Raw genomic sequence first — 5,457 nt, forward strand, 5'->3', positions numbered from 1 at the left:
AAAAAGTATTTTTACACCGGTATTACACAATATTACAAAATAAATATTATACAATAGTTATCATGCATAGCATAAATAAGCAACACGAGCAACATCAAGCTTATGATAATATATTTCAGCTTACGTAATTAAAGTAAAACAGCAGATACAAAAAGTTATTCTATTATTCAACAAAAAACCATTTCATATATAGGCTACATCTATTACATATGTCGTCCAGGAGTAAAAAAAATTGAAATACTTTTGGTTTTGCTACGTTGGCTGCACTTAACGCAACTTCTCCATACGATAATTTGAGGACCATTGCACGATAATATTTTTGTGTACTCAGGATCGATCAGCTGTCCCATCCGCTATGACGTAATTCCCGCGCGTTATAAGCTATGCCACGTTTTTAAAATTATAAGCTATAGAACAAACGAGATATTATAAGCTGCAGCACATTTGAGCTATACCATTATAAGTTATGCCACATTTTAAGAAAACCGTTATAAGCTATGCCACATTTCTACGATTATAAGCTATGGAACAATTTAAATTTTCCATTATAAGCTATGCCACATTTTCAAGATTATAAGCTATGCAACATATTCGCAATTATAAGCTATGACATTATAAGCTATGGCATCGTACCGGGATGTCACCTGGATGTCACGGTGTGGTGGGGGAGGAACGGACCGGTAACAGGTTACAAAATTAACAGGTTACTGTAACCTGTTACCAAGTTGTAATGGAACGGTGTAACGCGTTTCTCAAAAGTAACGGTAATTCCCATCTCTACTGACTCCAGTCCACTTCTACACTACTGACAGTCGTTCGTAGTTATACTTCTTTTCTTTCTTTATCGAAAAAAAACCATTCGTTCAGTGCTCTTCGCACTCGACCAACAAACTTGGGTTCGATGGTCGGGATTACGACCATCTCGCCCAGTAATAAATCCTATTTTTTTTTTGAACTGCAAATTTTGCGTAAAAAAGTGTTGCTCTGTGGAACAGATTGGATGGAACCGTTCCTGATAAAAAAACGAACTGTGTTGATTCCCCAGGGGCACTGGATTAAGAGCAGTCTTCACAAGGAGATACCAGCCGACTAACTATGCTCGTAACCACGGCATCTCTAGACTCCTGAGAACCAGCGAAGATGTGTCTTCTCGTCTCGACTTCTTCGGGTCATCACCAGCTTCATTCAAGCGAGACGTCCGGAGGCTACTCCACTAAAGTGACCTCACTACAGTGTTCTGGTCATGAAACAGTGTTGTGTTTTGTTATTGGTGGCGCCTTTAAAGGGTCACAACCACATTGTGGGGCGGGGGGGGGGGGTTGTTTCGATTTATCTAGCTGCTGTTTGCATCAAAGTCTAACTTTTGTTATCTTTTTTATAAATTGTATCACTGTTGCCTACTTCATTCATCATCACTTTTATCTATTTCTAGTCTGTTATTGTTATCATTATTACTCGTTTCCGTATTGCATGCATTACCACTGTCAGTATTGTTGCCAATTATTATTGTTAACTAGTTATAGATTATTTATCGCCAAGCATGTTATATATTTTATTTGTTATTGTTACCTATAGTTATATTCTGTTATTCGCTGAGCATGTTGATGTTACTTAATTATTATGATTACCTAGTTAATTCAACTTTCACTCTTCAATTGTTATCACAACTGCATGTCATTTTCATTAAACATGTTTTTCATCTTTTCATTTTAATCTTTGCATGTATCACTGATGTATCTGTACAACATTTATCAGCATGTAATAAGCATCTTGTCACATGTATCACAATGTAAAACGATTGTAAAAATGGTGTTTGCCGTAAAAATAAATAAATAAATAGTCTCTCGTCAGTCTCGTCCCTCCCTACCTTCACCATTCGTGACTCGGGACTCTATAGCGTTTTAAAGGTGGAAAAGGTTAAATTTTAAAGTTACACGCATCCAACATTTGGAGGAAATAGGTAGGGTCCTACTTATTTGCCCAACCTATAAAGCATCTGATATACCATTTTGTCATTGCAGTGCCTAGGCTAGTATTTTGAAACAAATTTAACCAAGCTTGGCAAGCAATCAAAGACAACCATCTAAAATGGTTGATATTGTATCTCAAACTGCTGGTGTGACAGTTTATGACAGGAGTGACGACATGGAGAAAACGACAACATAATAAACAATCAAGTCCAAGTCATGTTGACTGTGGCGTCTTTGTGTATATAACTCCACTTCTCGTGAAGTTCCTGCTCGCTTGGAGCATATACTTCCTGACAGTTGTGGGTCCAAGCCCTGGTAGCTCAGGGGCTCAGCTACCTGTAGACGTATAATAAACAAACAATAGTTTAACAAGACAAGGGCCGACTAAAGAATGCTTCTTGTTGTAACGGTTATTCATTTATTCAGTTCCTTTTTACTAGAATGAGAGAGCAGTAGCACGGCCTCCTGGCACTATAGTCTGTAATACACCCTAGGAACATGTTCCTTAAAAGTATGATTTATTTCTACTGCGAAACGGTCGTTCTCCTTCAATCCATTCGTTATTATGAGCCTCCGTAGAGGCTGCCAAAAATTGCCGATGTGGGCTATATTTCAAGCCCCCATGGCGGGGTATTGGTAAAAGTTTTCAATTAGCAATAATCGCACTTCATTGGTTACGATATTGCCACTGCGCAAAGTTGTCTTAATGAGGGGAATTCAAGGTACCCAACCAAACATGGATGCTGTTTTCAAAGCGAGAGCCAATCGGTAAATTACAATATTATTGTCTTAAACAAATTACTATTACTTTAAAAGTTATTTAAACCTATTAAATACATATTACTAACCCCTTTCTGAGGATATTATTTCTCGAAAAGTGTCTGTAATTCTTTTAATTTATTAGGAAACACAACTTCCGTTTGTTGAAATCGCTGAATCGCTCTAGCGGCTACACTCTGTACTACTTCTGCTGCTGTACGTAGTTTCGTTTTGCACCGCTAGAGTGCAGTTAGTAAAACAGCTAGCGCTTCGAACTAGGAAGTAGGAAGTTGCCGCATTCAGTTTCAGTTAGCGCTGCTAGGATCGCTAGCTGCAGTGCAGAGGCGGCAGGAGTCAGGTTGAAAATCGTCAATCTGCGACTCCTGCATTTGTACGGTCCGCAACCCGCACGGCTAGTTTTTGACCTTGAGACTATTGATCGTAACTTCCATATATAGAGCAGTGTTGAAAAATGGACAGTTCGTACATTTCGAAATGGTGCAATACTGAGGCCGACGCGACGGGTCGAATGAATCTGTCTTTTTACACAAACAAACATTCGGCCTGCAATGCTACGCTAATTTTTAACGTACAAATTTAATTTATACGTTTTAAAATTTTATTTTTTTAGTTTTAAAATGTATGTAGTGCGTGCGAGAAGCCGGTAATTATTACTATATTATTTTGATAAAACTGAATTAAATTTGAAATTTTACGTTTATGCAAATATGCAATTTATTTCATAGCTTTATTTATTTATTTATTCATTACTTTATTTATTTCATAAATGAGATACCATAATTAATTGTTGTTTTTTCAGTATATGTTTTATTACATTACATTAAAAGTTCTTCTATGGAATTGAGTTTTCATTTACACTCAATTTATATAACTGAGTTTAAATAATTTGATGGAAATGGGTATGGTCAATTCAATACTCATGTTTTCTTTTAGAAAACTATTTATTTCGGCTTTACAGTGTAGTTGATGTTAATGAGTCTTTTCCAAAAAAATCAAAACAAACATGTATTACAAAAAATTATATGTACAAAAATGAATAATCATTTTACAAGCTATGATGACATTTAACCATCGCTTTTGTTTGTCTTCTTAGATGCTTTTTGCTTTTCCTGGGCATTAACAATATACGACGGATTTCGGATTTCCATTGATCTGCAATGGCGGGGATCAATTAATTCAGGTAGAATGCAATTGAGATAAAATCTCTCTAACTTAGGGACCATGTTATTTTGCCAGAACTCATCATCTCGTTCGATTTTTTCCATTTTTATTCCTTTAGTTGTCCACAGTACAAACTGGCAATAACGTCGTTTTGTAATGCTCAACTGGCCTTGCATTTGGTAGTAAAAGTCATGCCCCTTATTTATTTCACCAATCGTTCCATCCTTTTCCTTTTTCCAAAATGTACATTTTCTGGAGATGACTGCTTCATCCGGTGTCAGGTTTTTGCATGAAGATGGGCATTTGATCTCAATCAAGCCATCATCGTCGATTAACCCATCAGGAGATGCCCCTAAAAAAGGTTTTTCGTCGTCGATAAACAAGCCGCATGGTTGTATAGTTTTCTGTAATAAAGAAGCAGCTTCTTCTCTGGCCACCGGTTCATTTTGGCGGCCGTAGGCCATTGACTCACAGTCAAAAGTAGAGTATAATAATTGCTTTACCAACGAACCACAACCGGTCGTTGGTTTCATTTTACATACACGCCCAAAATTAGAGGCGGTCAATAGGTTACGGCGTATTTCGAGCCACTCTCCACTGTCACTCTGTTCGACGGTGGCTCGCTCGATTCGAATTCTTTCCTCTTTTGATCGTTGAAGTTTTTTTAGAAATTCTTCGGTTTCCATTTTCATTGTTTCCTCGTCGATGTCCGGCTTTTGGGCTGCTACGCCATAATCCGCATCGTTGTTAGAGCTCACCTGAAACAATGTCTTTCTTGATTTTTTCTGTCCCTGTCCTTTCACAACCTTTCTTTTTCTTTTCAAACCTGTACTTTTGGTATAATATCCAGGGCTAGCTTTGTACATGTGCTTGTGGAGTACGTAGTGGGTGTTTCCTGTATTATGTTGAAGAACTGCCGCTGAACACCGTCCTTGGTACGATCCTCTCATGGCGAAGTTCACCCGTTTTCCTCCAATGTACTTAGCCACGATCGAATTGTAGTGCTCAACTGCATTAGAGGTTACATCCGTGATCAAACTCCGTGAATGGCGGCTCAGGTCACGAATAACATCACAGATTAAATTATACAATCCAGCGGACACTAACTGTGGAACAAAATTTCCTTCACTATTTACATCTTGCGCTTCCTTTGTACAAAAGTATCCCCTTTCTCTACAATGCTCATGCTGTCCAAATACATGACTGGGTACATTCAAAATATCCAGCCTCAGCTGTTTAATCTTTTCTACGTTTGGCAAATCTTGTTTCTTCCTGTATTCCTGGGCTTTTTGGACAGCCATTCTACAACGGAAAACGTTTTCACCCAATTTTTTTCTCATAAGGATACTGTTTTTGTTTTTGTTCGATGTAACTGCAATTTGCCTTAGCTTGTTGGAGAAGTTTCGCAGCAAATGGTTCTTACATTCTATTTTTTCAACAGTAATACTTTTATATGGTCTGCTCTCTCTAATCCTTTTGTATACACTACTGTCGCCGTCTGCGATAAGACGAGCGTATCTCACTCCATACATCTCTTCACTACGTT

At 37.8% G+C, this 5,457-nt stretch overlaps 1 pseudogene; it reads right to left on the minus strand.

The window, feature by feature from the left end:
• Positions 1 to 2,540: 2,540 nt before the first annotated feature.
• Positions 2,541 to 2,670, minus strand: LOC129004540 (U4 spliceosomal RNA; annotated as a pseudogene).
• Positions 2,671 to 5,457: the final 2,787 nt, after the last annotated feature.

The sequence above is a fragment of the Macrosteles quadrilineatus genome, unplaced genomic scaffold, assembly GCF_028750875.1.
Source record: "Macrosteles quadrilineatus isolate MER2022 unplaced genomic scaffold, UCM_ALF_1.0 Scaffold_9__3_contigs__length_116548681, whole genome shotgun sequence".
NCBI classification, from domain to species: domain Eukaryota; kingdom Metazoa; phylum Arthropoda; class Insecta; order Hemiptera; family Cicadellidae; genus Macrosteles; species Macrosteles quadrilineatus.